The 14,509-nt window shown below is 39.9% G+C and overlaps 2 protein-coding genes across 4 annotated transcripts in view; one reads left to right on the top strand and one right to left on the bottom strand.

The window, feature by feature from the left end:
* The window catches only part of LOC145673418 (uncharacterized), a 207,508-nt gene extending 196,139 nt beyond the window's left edge, over positions 1–11,369 (bottom strand). For all 3 annotated transcript variants that reach the window (XR_014128765.1, XR_014128766.1, XR_014128767.1), the window contains exon 1: positions 10,983–11,369. The gene's annotated coding sequence lies outside the window, so the exon portion shown is untranslated. The remainder of the gene's footprint in view (positions 1–10,982) is intronic.
* Positions 1–14,509, top strand: part of LOC145673417 (uncharacterized) — a 755,597-nt gene that overhangs the window by 532,192 nt on the left and 208,896 nt on the right. The window lies entirely within an intron of this gene.

The following is a 14,509-nucleotide window of genomic DNA, read 5'->3' as shown; positions in this document are numbered from 1 at the left end:
ACATGAAATCAAAAACTACAGTAGTCCGTGTTTGAAATTTTGGATGAAATGAGGTACTCTTGTCGATTTTTTCTCCAAATGCGATACTTGCTCATACTATGTTGGCCTCGAAGGTGCATCACCTTCAAACAACTAACTTGAATTTACGAGATCATGAGAGAGTATTTCTTGCATTGTCAAACCTCTTTCATTTGCAATGTGATTTTCTTCTGAATCTGTGCAAAATCCCTTGATTTGATTATGGCAGGTCTCACAGTTACGTTGTTTGTGATAAGAGTTTCGAAGGTGGGGACATTCTGTCCCCCAGTTTCCTTTTTTTTTTTTTTTTTTTTTTTTTGGTAAAGAAGTGCTCTTTCCTAAATTTCTCATTGTTACTCCTTGTGTCTCTTAATACACCTAAAATTTTCGCTCTCACATCCTCAGAAACAATTTGCTTTGTCACAATGTTGTATAAAATAAAAAAAATCATCAAATTTGAATGGATTACCTTCTGCTATTATGAACTGAAGCAAACGATTGGCTTTGCTTCCCTGTTAATTCATGATGAACTGTTTCTGTGTGACTCACTACCTGTGCATTTATAAGATTGTTCCAAACATTGGCAATGGCGAGAACTTCGTGATAGGTCAGTTGCCATTCAGTGACGTACTGAGTTTTATACGCATTTGTCCAATTATTCCTCTCGAACTTTTTAGAGCTCGTTGAATTGTTTCACATCTGGGCCCACTGCGTGTAATGATGCCGGCTTTCCAGAAACTACAAACTGACCATTCAAGAATTTTTCATGCAAGTAAGGACAATCTGTCCCAAGGCGCTTCATAAATTCCAAGTATCATGATACATAACGTAAATAATTCAGGTAATTGAATTGCTGAAATATAGAGATTAATGACTCAACGGTCTCAACATGTAAATTCCAGTCTCTTCGCGATCAGACGTTACAAAGATTTTGATGAGTCCTTCAATGTTAAGGAAATTGTTGAGGTAACTGCAAAGTTCTGATTTCTCGTTACATTCATTCACAAATCTTAAATAACAGTCTCTTAGTTGTTGACTTGAAACTAACAGTAGAGTATGGAGGAATTTACATTTTTCTTCTCTATTTTGCAAGGCCAGTTGAAACTAATTTACTTCTTTAAGCAAATTGTTGTATGCTTCCTTTTTGTTACTACTCCAGAGAGAATCCCAAATCATTTTCCCGAGTACTTCAGAAACAATTAACATTCCTTGAAACGCCCGAACATATTTTCCACTTAGTACACTCTTAACTGAATTCACTCTGAAGATCTCTGTTTCAACCAGAGCATCATCGGAACCGCTACCAAGGAGGTACTTCCCACCGCACCGTAGAGCCACTTTTGTGGAATGAAACATTCTAAGCATTGGCAATATGTCATAAAATTCCTTTGGGTTACTTAGAACTATGTACACAACTGTACAGGATACTCCTTCGTCGCAGAAGACCGGAAGGTTGGGTTGTCTCAATAGTTGTCTCACAGATTCAAAGATTTTAAGAGCAGTACACACAGTAGCGAATCGGTAACTGGGGAAGGAATAACTGGCAGAAACCCAACTTGTTTAATTGGTACAACTTTGGATGAAATTAAAGAGTGTATATTTCCCCACGTTGGTGATACGAGCTGAGCGTCGCCTGAAGACGCACCACATCGAGTAAGAGAAATAACAAACTCAGTTTTCAGAGCACATGTGGATGCCCCATCAGATGAATGAATGCCAACATCCTCAGCTACTTTATAATGGTTCGGAAGAGCAGGGTTGGTTGTACTCTTCCTTCGATTTAGTTTTTTTTTTCGACACGGTAGCTCACACAAAAGTTTACAAGTTCTGTTCATCAGTGCAGTTTGTGAAATATTTTTTTCTGTGGATCTCTTCTGATGTTTTATGTTGAAAAAGAACCACGGCAGTACGATGGCTCTCAAATGTACCTGAGAGCGGTGAATATCCTCAAAGTCGAACTTGTCAAGAGCTCCTATTGTCAAGTCTCTTAATGACTTGGTATCGGTGTGTCAGCTTTGGACCTCCTCCGAAATAAATTCCTGCATATGCTCCTGGCTATATTATATACAAGACTTCAATATATCGCAAATGTATGGTAATATTTGAATTCTCTGACCCCGAAAACCTATGATTCGACACCAAGATCACTTTCCTAGATGACTTAGTTCCTTAGTTATGTATTGTGATTGCTTATTTGGCGGCCATATTGGAAAATGGCGTCTGTGGAGGTAAGCGACCATAATTGAGATGTCTACCCAAGAAAAAATAGAAAGCGATAGGTCAAAGAACACGATGCAACAATAAAACTCCGTGCACCCAGAAATTTTTTCGGGCATGTACTGTGGATCCCGGACTATATTACTTGGGCCCATTTTTAACAATAATCGCCTGTGCTTTGTTTTCAATATATGTAACTAAAACTGTCCTCGATATGTACAATAAAGCCTGTAGTTCCACTTAATATGGGTTATGACAATAACTTTCGAGTTTTCGTGGATGAAAACAGGCCGAAAGAACGAATTTATTGCAAAATTGGGTCCAAGTAGCCCGCATCTACGGTACTGATTTTACAACCAATAAAATTACTCAAAACTGAGAATAGCTCCTTTCTCACGCTCACCTTGCGGATTTGAACTGCAATGTACTCATGTCCAAAATGATTGTCGCACACACACACACACACACACATATATATATATATATATATATATATATATATATATATATATATATTATCACGAAAATATCAACTTTGATCGAATTTTTTAATTTAAGAGATCAGACATTTCATCATTAAAACAGTGTCGCCGTAGAGATACCAAAAATGTGTAAATAAGATATAAATGGTATTTCTAAAAACATGTACGAAGGACACCAGGAAATGAAAACACTTATATAAGCAAAAACAATTTTCTTCAGTGAAAGTGTGAAAGTCACGCATACGTCATAGAAACTATTATTTCATAGTCTAGAATAGACTGATCCGGAAGGACTTGAGAGTGAAAATAACAGATGAGGCGAATATAAAAACTCTTGGTTTTTAGACCAGGGTATCTTGTCTTCTCTCGGTCGCAGTGAGGATCGAGTCTCGGTCGGTCTTGGCTCGTATCCGATATCGCGAGAAGTCTCGTCTCGTTAACTTTGTCTCGTTTTGGACAATACTCGGCGGACTACTGTATTGGGAATCCAGAACATGTAAGTTGTATATCTTATGGTTTTTCTTAATTTGACACATGAGTATGGTCAGGCAAATGCGATCTTCCTTGTCCTCGGAACCTTAAGTTAAGATATACTAGGATTAAGATAAATGACAAAGCGATAGATGTTAAGAGAATATTCGAAACAATTTTTATCATGTAATGCTATTTATTGTCGATCTACTCGCAATGTACTAATAGAGTTTATCTAATAACTGCATTATTGTCGAATAATTTCAATAGATGTCAGAATTGAATAACATTGAGACAATGCAAACAACACATTTTCAAGTGGGTGACTCAACGATTGATTCCGTTAAGTTTATCGGGCTTAGAATAGCTTTGTAAGAGTCAAACCCACATCTGTGTAAATAAAAATCTTATAATAAACGAGATAGCTAAGGATAACATCTGTGTCATCTATGTGTTCTCGTAAAATAACTTTAACCTCTGTTTCCCACGTCAGGTTTTGTGGAAATGGTACTCAGGTATTCAATAACCACGACATTACTGAGGTAAATTAAGCAGATAAGTGATATAATGGTAATTATCATAACAACCTAAATTATATAACGTACTTATCACGGACTAAGTAACGTTTTATCTGTGATATGGCTCCCCGAAATGAATTATGAGGACTTATGATTGTACTGCCTGAACATAATTATGTGTAATGCATAAACCTTGTGCTTATTTTTATGTGTTGGTGATTTAAACTTGTGGTTCGCTGTCAGTGCAATTTAATCCTTTATTTTGCTAATTTTACCAGTTAACCATGGCTACTACTCGATCGCAAAGTAGGTCTAATAGTGCAACACCGGTTTCTATGATCCTCCCTCCAGTCTCCTTAGATGTATTTTCCGATGGACCGTCTGAAAGTGTTGACAGATTTTTGGCAAATTTTGAACGTTTGGCCGAGATCAACGCGTGGACACCCGATCGCATTAAAGCTATCTTTCCCACATGTTTAAGTGGACCCCCTTTGTACTGGTACAAGACGCAGGAAGAGTCTTTACGTCACAAAGATTGGGCGGGTTTGAAAGCAGCTTTTGAGGAGCAGTTTGGGTCGTCTCAGATACCACTAACAGCACTTAATGCCTATAGGTCGCGTGTTCAAAGCCCAGGTGAACCACTAACACACTACCTCTTTGAGAAGAAGTTCTTAGCGGATAAGTACAACCCCACCCTTCCTTTCAAAGATTTCTTGGCAGACGCTGTAATTGCTATGCTTCCCCAACACATGCATTACTTTTCTCAAAAGGTGTTCGCAAATTTTGAGGCATTGGTTCAGGAAGCTTTTACCAGACAGAAAGCTGACTTGTTATTACATCAGCGCATCGCGGAACAACAGCGGGTCGTGTCATGTGACCCTCAGATTCCCGCAGTGGCGTCGCAAGCTACTGCCAACCCCACCGTATATTCTACTCTCCAGGTTAGGCAAGCAGATCCATACGCCGAAATAATGGATAAGCTGGATAAGTTACAGCTCCAGTTTAACTCCCATAAGGCTCATGTACATTTTGCAGAAACTTCATCTCGACCCCCCACCCCCCGCGCTACTTCTCAGCAGAAGCCAGGACGCATGTAGCAACTGTGCTCCATGTAATCATCGGCACGATAAGCCTCCTCCGGCTAAAGCTAAACAAGGGAACAAGAATAAGGAATCGAACTCGGCCCAGCCGAAGAACTCTAATAATCTGAAGAAGAAGAAAAAGAAGCAAAATGGTACTTTCCCTAAGGGCAATACAAATTACAACGCCTACTATGGACAATTTCCCCCGGCATACCCTCCGTATGCCCCGCCGTATCCGTATTACGGATACCCCCCACCTACTCCTTACGCTTTCCCACCCACTCCCCCTCCCCCGATGGCCCAGCCACCTACACAGTTCGAACCTGTCTCCGATTCAAAAGACTAGAATTGCCTCAGGAGCCTTCAGCTCCTGAGCCACCTACTTCAATCCCACCCCAACCGTCTGAAACCAATCATGGTAATCCATCTCCCACCATTCTCACTCTACCACTACAGTCCGAAGGCCAGTTATTTTGTGTTCAGGGCTCGATAGGGAACATAAAACGCCGTTTCCTGGTCGATACAGGAGCGGAAAGCTCTCTCTTGCCGTGGACAGCCTTACCACGCAATGTGAATGTATTTAAGATGGAAACGAACTTGTATGGTGTAAGCGAGAAACCATTATCGCTTAAGTATGCAGCATACATCAAAATTAATTTGGCAGGAAAATCATTTACGGTTTTATTTAGGCTTATTCCAATTCCTAAATTTCCTATCATTTTGGCTAACAACTTTTTGAAAACTCATCAAGCTGTAATAGAATATCAGAATAATACACTCACATTACGTCACTTTGGCTGTCGCCCGGATTCAGAACAAAAAACACCCTTAGGCTCTAATCAATTGCCTCCTGCTGTTGCTTCGAAAGTACAGACAAATCAACACTTTACGTTGGTTTGTAAACAAACCACAACTGTCCCTCCACGTTCTGTTGTTTTCATTCCACTTGACATACCGTTAGGTATCAATTTTAGTGCTGTTCATATACACACACCAATTAACAGTAACTTAAAACGTTGCTTTATTGCTCACACAGTAGCTAGTTCAGACAACATAGCGGTTCCTGTTGTAAATCTGGCTTCCAAGCCCAAACGCTTTCACAAGGGAACGCCTTTGGCTATTGCGTCTGTTCTACCAGACATTCCTGAGTCGTTACAGGTAAACACAGTACGTAAGTTGTTTACACCTACTGATGAGCATGCGACTAAGAAAACGAAAGAACGGCTGGCTAAAATTGGTCACCTAATCGATCCTCAACAATTCAAAATTAACAAGGAGTTAAGTAATGAACAACAGCAAAAATTAAGGGATGTGCTAACAAAATATGCTAGTGTTTTCAAATGGTCTGATACTGACTTTTCTCATATAGATGCTTATGAAGCAACTCTTGACTTAAAGTCTAGGGACTCCTTTCGATCCCCGATGTTTACCATACCTCACCGTTTGCGCCCGAGGGCAAAGCAACAAATATTGAAATTATTGGAGATGGGTATCATTGAATTAAGCAATTCAGCCACCCGGAACAACATTCTAGTGGTTCCAAAACCTAACTCGGACGATCTCCGGGTCTGTTTGGACTTACGCCGACTGAACTTAGCCTGCCATCCTATAAGGGATTCCCCGGCCAATATGGCGGACGTCATTGAGAACTTAGCAGACGCTAAGTACTTCTGCTCGTTCGACTTGTCCCAGTCTTTCTTTCAGGTCCCATTAGACCCTGAGGACCGCCCTTTTACAGCATTTTCCGTCCCGTCCTTAAATTTAAAGCATTCCATGTACCAACTAACGGCCATGCCCATGGGGCATGTTAACAGCACGATTATGCTCCAGCGCATTTTACGTGACATTTTTGAAAATGTGGATCCCAACCACCTCACCATGTATGTGGATGACCTATATTTAGGGGCGAGTACGTTTGAGGAACTGCTGGTAAGTCTAGACAAAGTACTTGCAACTGCACAACGTTACTCAGTTCTGTTCAATCTTAAAAAGTCAATGTTTGGTGTGACAACGCTAAAGTGTCTCGGTTTCATAATTAGTGCAGGTCATATTCAACCAGACCCCGCTAAAATTGAGGCTATTTTGAACATCCCCAAGCCCCAAACTGAAACAATTACGGTCTTGGTTAGCCTCGGTGAACTTCTTTCGAAATTTCTTTGCCAATATATCACTGAACCTAGCACCACTTTAGCAAGCTCTAAAGGGATCGCCGAAGAAATTGGTGTGGACAGATGAATGCGAGAGTGCATTCCAACAAATGCGCCATGCTCTCACTAACCCACCCCTCCTTCAGATATACTCAACCCAAGATACAGAGCACGCTCTGGTGGTCGACTCGAGTTTAATTGGCGTTGGCGCCTGTTTACTTCAGAAACGCGCCACTGATGCTGATTGGCACCCAGTACAGTTTGCATCATCCCGTCATCCGCCACGGAAGACGCCCCCGCCGATATATGAGCTTGAACTGTACGCGGTCTACTTCGGGTTACGTAAATTCTATAAGTATTTAATTGGCCAAGAATTCACCATCTACACGGACTCACTAGCGGTCACAGCCATGAAAACCTCAAACCACCTTAGTCCCAAATTACTGAGGTGGCGAGATTTCTTTGGCACATTTTCTTTCAACATAAAACACTTGACAGGAAGTAAGAACGGATTGGCAGACATATTGTCTAGGAACCCACTTCCGGTTACACCGGAAACAATAGCGGAAGCGGAAGAGGCCCCACATGAGTATCAAATGCTGGCCCTCGATAAAAGAGTAGATTTAGGCGAATTACAGCGCCAGGACTCATTTTTCGGGAAAATTATACGGGCATTACAAACGGAAGACACCTCCCAGCGCCATTACAAACAATGGAAAAAGCAATTCACGATTTCGAATGGGCTATTATATAGGAAAATTAAGGCCATTCCTAACGACAGACTTGTACTTTGTGTCCCTAACAGATTACGGGATTCGATCTTTGATGAACTACATACACATTCATTAACCCACCCTGGCTTTACGAAATTACATCTGCTATTGAAATCGAAGTATTACTTTCCGCAGATGAAGCAGTGGCTGCATCAAAAATTAGCTAGGTGTCATGAATGTTCTCTGTTTAAAAGATCGTACACACCATCTGTCGAAACAGTGCAACAGTTACCGCACGAGACCATTTTCAAGTGCTTTTCCATTGACTTGGCCGGGAAGTTGATCGCTTCCGAACCAGATCAATACCAATACTTTTATTTGGCGACAGATCATGCCAGTGGTTTTGTTATTACGGCACCTGTGAAATCTCCAACATCAGAAGCTTTTATTAGTTTCTTTATGGACCACATTGTGACGCCCTATTCCACTCCATCTCTTCTTTTCTTGGACAAACAAACCTCTCATACCTCTACAAAAACGCGGCAGTTCTTGGCTAGTATGGGTGTAGAAGTCCGTTACGCCCTCCCCCACCATCATCAAACTCTGGGGCATGCTGAGAACCGAATCGGAGCCATCCAGAATGCATTGCGTTTCCTTACCAAGGAACAACACGCACGATGGCCGGATTTTCTACAGACCGCCACTGCTAGTGTAAATAAGACACCCCTCACGGAACTTCGCGTCAGTCCCTTCTCGATCCTGTTTGGAATCGAACCCGTGTTCATTATTGATCGTGTGCTCAATGCACCCGATCAAGAACTAAGCAATCACGAGAGACTAACTCTTGCTAGGGAAATGCGGGACTACGTGTTGTACCGAAGGAATCAAATCTTTGAACGGCAACGCGAAAAATTGCATTCTAAGAAGCAACCGACAGAGTTTCTTCCTGGATCTAAAGTCGTTGTGCGACGCCTATATGCCAAACCCGGTGATTGCAGGAGTATTCAACAACTATTTGATGGCCCCTTTGAAATTCACAGCCGTCTAGATGGTAATTCATATCTAATCATACAAGATGGGAAACAGGTACCGATAGCAAAATCACGCTTGAAATTGTATGTACCGGATGAAAATCCGAGTCCCGAATTTCAAACAAAGTATAGACAATATCTGTAATTCCATTGATGGTAACAGAGCATTCGTGTAGTTTTTCATGCATAAATGCACCATATACATACATATATATGCTCAAACGCCCGACTTTGTCTCTTGTTTTCGCATATATCCTACCCTACCTTAGCATCCTGCTATTCCGCAAACCCCACCAACCCATGTCTACCCCCTCTACCTACGCCACTATTTAGTGCCGTATAACGTAATTCCGGTTACAATTCTGATAGCAACAAGTGTCAATGCGTATCATTCACTGTACCACGTGAGTTGTACACAAACGACAACTGCTGGAGGCAACTCCCTGTTGTTTACACTGTGACACGGGCCTAGGCCCCCCCCCGCCTCTTACTCACGTCGCTATGCGTGTCACGTTATATGCACAGTACATACAGCAAGTACTACCTTGTATTTTGATTGGCGGGACACAACGCGCTTCGCGAACTCCCACAAAAAAAAAACTTACATGCACTTGTCACTACTCAGTAACATTCATTTTCTACATTGGTAGACTTCCCCTCCCTTCCCTCCCATGTAGGTTCTTCGCATTCGCAAACGGAGCAGATGACTCCCTCCAGGCATTGCATGCACATAACCACACTTATATGTAATAACTGTTAGGCCCACATTTAGCGTGCATCCGCGTGGCAGCCATATTGGTTCTCTAACACATGTGTAATGACTCAACTTCGTTAGCATGTAATGAACTAACTTGTTATTTAGTGTGATTTGCATACGTAGGTTCTTATACCCACTGCCTGTATGTATTAGTGCATATGCAGCATGCTATACGAGTAATCCTACACGCTTTTCTGATAACCGTATGCTACCCTATCCTTCTTCCCCTCAGAGACCAATTCGTCATACATATGATGCATTTATACATGCTAGAAATTGACTATCCAAACTTTCATATTTTATTTTATTATGGTTGTGTGCAAACCTTAAGTCCCTACCCACAGGCTTCCGTAAGCTTATTATGGTACTACAGAAGTGGACCACGCTTCGTGTTACTCCATGATGCATTTTCTGATACCACAACTGTGTATAAAAACAGTTCTTTGTATTGTTAGAGGTTTGACTGTATTCCAACAATAGAAAATGAAAGGGAGACCGGTGTCCCCCGGGATTGTAAGGGATTTGGTTCCCCCCGGAATGGTACAAGTGTACCACTTACATTTGTTTCCTATAATTTAAGGACTTTGGTCCCCCTGACGTTTTAAGGGATTTGGTACCCCCAATGGTACAAGTGCACCACTTACACTCATCCCCTCTAATTTACGGGCTTTGGTCCCCATGACATTTTTCGGGATTTGGTTCCCCCCGGAATAGTACCAGTACACCTCTTACATTGGTTCCCCTGAGATTTAAGGGCTTTGCCCCCCTGAAATTGTGGAGGAAATACCCACCACATTGGCCCCCTAAATGGTCACAGTACATTTTCTATAAGCTATTCCATCTATCTTATTTGATATAATTAATATGCGTAAGTACCTATACATAAACTATCAAAATTCTTGACACAACATTTAGATCAGTTCTCGGCGAACAATACGTAATCGCATAAATTACTTTACGGTTACATAAGAAATTCTTTATGTGCATAACATGCGCCCCCCCCCCACAAAATATGTATCCACTCCACTGTTTCGGACAATAACAAGATATATATATATATAATAGTCGGCTTATTTCAGTGTTATTTATAACTAATTTTAGGCAACAAATGCATTTCTTACTGGAAGAAGGAGACAGATTTATAGAAGCACTCTACATAGGCAGAGTTTCAAGGTTAAAAAAAAAGAAAAAAAAGACATCCCTAGGAAAGATACAACATAGGTTGTATGTAGCCCCTTTCCCACACCCACCCATTTCTTCTTTCTTGCCAAACAGTACAACCACACAAACACAAAAACGATATGAGAAAGTCTCATACAGCACCATGTAAGCTCATTCCTTTGGCAATGAACTTACGTGCCTTTTACCCCAATGAATGCATTTGTTCCCACGTTTCTCATGAAACACACTCTCTTATATATAAAAAAAATCTAGAAAAAAATAATAAACCGAATGAATATATGTATAATGACTCCAAATCCCGCCGCGTACATTATTAAAAAAAATATAAAAAAAAATAAAAAAAATAAAACACCTTGGTACTTACCATGCAGCTAACAAAACCCCAAGCCAGACGGATGCAGCCTCTATCACTCTACAACTCAATATCAAATGGAATAACCCCATCCACGCGTTTGGTGGCTTAGACAAATTTCCTCCAAGGGTTTCCTACCCTTGTACGGTTGTGATCACGCAGCCTACGATGCATACGCAATGGCATGCATCAGTGCATGCTGGCTCAGCGAGGTAGCAACCCTGCACGGACATTCCACAGCTTGACCTCAATCAGGTCAATGCATTCTTCCCTGCTATAATTAACCACGCTCTTTTCCTCAAAACGATTACAGGAAAATCTTAGGGAGAGAATCTATGAATGCAAAAAAAAAAAAAAAAAGAAAAAAGAAAAAAGAACAATACTGAAATTCAATTTGCATTTCGTTAATTTCGACTGCCTGTAAGATGAGTTCCTCTTCTCTCTTTCAGATCATGTGGCGTGTCTATGTTTTTGGCATTTTTGCACTTCAAACCGTCAAGGCCCAAAACCCAATAGAAACGAAAGATGTGGTTACAATTATTAGTGCTGTGGGTACTGTTGGATGTGTATTATCGATTCTGTTTCTTTTATGTTGGTGTCGTTATGGTAGATCCAAGAATCGCTCCCGATTTTACAAATCGAATATCACATCCCAATTCACGCATTCTCGTTCTCCTTCTGCTCACAATAACATGGACAACCAACATCTGTTAACACGTTTGGAAGGTCAATCACCATCAACACCTTCGCTACACGATCCTGTACTTCAATCCCGTACTACTCCATCCCGACCTTCATCTCCTCCAGTGGACTCCTTACTCAGTCCAAGATTTTTCGCATCCACACCATTGTAAATAATTCATACTCCATATGATTATTTGGTGGTGCTATTTTCTATCATTCTTATATGCCAAAAAAAAAAATTAAAAACTACAAAAAACCTTATGCTATCTCCCATTTCCTAACCACATTCACTTATGCCTCCTAACTCTTCATTCCCCTTTTCCTTTTCTGCCTACACTAACATTTCATTTCCTCGGCAGATTGCACTGAAAGGGAATTACAGGTGCATCTTGGATGCACATTATTTTATGAAAGGCTAAGGTTTGTGCAATAAAGGAAAAACCAGAGGAATATACAACATTCCCCTGATATTTATGTATATACGTACTTAGGTTAATTGCTTTACATTTGTTATATCTGTATATATATATATATATATATATATATATATATATATATATATATATATATATATATATATGTGTGTGTATATTTTCTATTGTTCATATGTGTATTACGATTGTAATGTAACCAGGTTTCAACGATCCATTGCCTGCCATCCGAGTAAGACAATCCTTTCAACATTACTTAAAATGTCATTAATATACAACTCTTAACACTTTACTTTTCTGGATTCCCTCAAAACACTTAATTGTAGGATGTTTGTCCCTATTGGACATGTTCTTTAGGTGTATTCGCGAATGTACTCAACGTAGGTACGTTACATTTTACACCGATATTACAACCTCATGCCTCATTAGCCATTCTTGGTACCATTGGCTAGTTAATGTTATTTTTCCTCCCTATGTCACCGATCTACATATTCTAGGCATGAAAGTGACGTTTGCATCTAGTGTCTAGGAAGTGTGATTCACGAGTTTCACGACGTACAAGTGTTTTTTCCAGTGCCTCGCCAAAAACCTTATACAGGGTGACCATCGAACTGTGATCGAATTCCACGATTTGGGCATCCATTACAGGATTGCTCAGTATATTTTTTTTAAGTGGGGGAATATCACGAAAATATCAACTTCGAACGAATTTTTTAATTTAAGAGATCAGACATTTCATCATTAAAACAGTGTCGCCGTAGAGATACCAAAAATGTGTAAATAAGATATAAATGGTATTTCTAAAAACATGTACGAAGGACACCAGGAAATGAAAACACTTATATAAGCAAAAACAATTTTCTTCAGTGAAAGTGTGAAAGTCACGCATACGTCATAGAAACTATTATTCCATAGTCTAGAATAGACTGATCCGGAAGGACTTGAGAGTGAAAATAACAGATGAGGCGAATATAAAAACTCTTGGTTTTTAGACCAGGGTATCTTGTCTTCTCTCGGTCGCAGTGAGGATCGAGTCTCGGTCGGTCTTGGCTCGTATCCGATATCGCGAGAAGTCTCGTCTCGTTAACTTTGTCTCGTTTTGGACAATACTCGGCGGACTACTGTATTGGGAATCCAGAACATGTAAGTTGTATATCTTATGGTTTTTCTTAATTTGACACATGAGTATGGTCAGGCAAATGCGATCTTCCTTGTCCTCGGAACCTTAAGTTAAGATATACTAGGATTAAGATAAATGACAAAGCGATAGATGTTAAGAGAATATTCGAAACAATTTTTATCATGTAATGCTATTTATTGTCGATCTACTCGCAATGTACTAATAGAGTTTATCTAATAACTGCATTATTGTCGAATAATTTCAATAGATGTCAGAATTGAATAACATTGAGACAATGCAAACAACACATTTTCAAGTGGGTGACTCAACGATTGATTCCGTTAAGTTTATCGGGCTTAGAATAGCTTTGTAAGAGTCAAACCCACATCTGTGTAAATAAAAATCTTATAATAAACGAGATAGCTAAGGATAACATCTGTGTCATCTATGTGTTCTCGTAAAATAACTTTAACCTCTGTTTCCCACGTCAGGTTTTGTGGAAATGGTACTCAGGTATTCAATAACCACGACATTACTGACAAGTAAACCTTACGTTTGGGTGAATCGAGTTGCTGACGGAGACACATATGAGAAAGTAGTACTAAATGTGGTCAGTATTTCAGTGAAGTTATAGGTGCGAAGCTCCAGGGGTTTAGGAGATATAGCTACCAGAACATTACATGGAAGTACAGAATAGTCTTCATACAGTTGGAGGTAAAAGCTCTATAAGACCTCTTGTAACGACAAAAGATGAATAACAAATATATGGGTACATATTAGAACTAGGGGGAAATCATATAGTAAGGGTATACCTGACGGCGGCCATCTTGAAATCCGCCATTTTGAATTAAGGTTAAGTTTTTAAAATAGGAATAGTGTCATGTGATACATGATTTAAGACTCGAATTTAATCAGAAGAACAATGGTGACGTTAATTTTGATTTACGCGCAATTGATAAAAAGTTACGGGGAAATTAAATATTGTTGCAGCATATGTATTAGTCCTTTACCCCATCTTGTAAATTTTGTGTTAATGATAATAATTAAATAAAAAGCAAGTGGATAAATATTACGTCTATGGTAAGAGTTGCCTTGATGGCGGCCATGTTCAGATCCGCCATTTTGAATCAGACAAAAGTTTTAAACAAAACGCATAACAGTGACATCTTATTAATAGCAAATTTGCCATAAATCCAACGGTATACCCATTTTTGCTTTATCATTATTCAGCACAAAATTAAATGGGAATAGAGTAATGCAATAGATGACTTCGGGCTAGAAGTTAATCAAAAATAGAATGTTGG

Source organism: Thermobia domestica, chromosome 16, assembly GCF_964235325.1.
Source record: "Thermobia domestica chromosome 16, izTheDome1.hap1.1, whole genome shotgun sequence".
Lineage (NCBI taxonomy): Eukaryota > Metazoa > Arthropoda > Insecta > Zygentoma > Lepismatidae > Thermobia > Thermobia domestica.
Note: the sequence above shows the minus strand (reverse complement) of the source record. Positions and strands in the feature narration are given on the sequence as shown.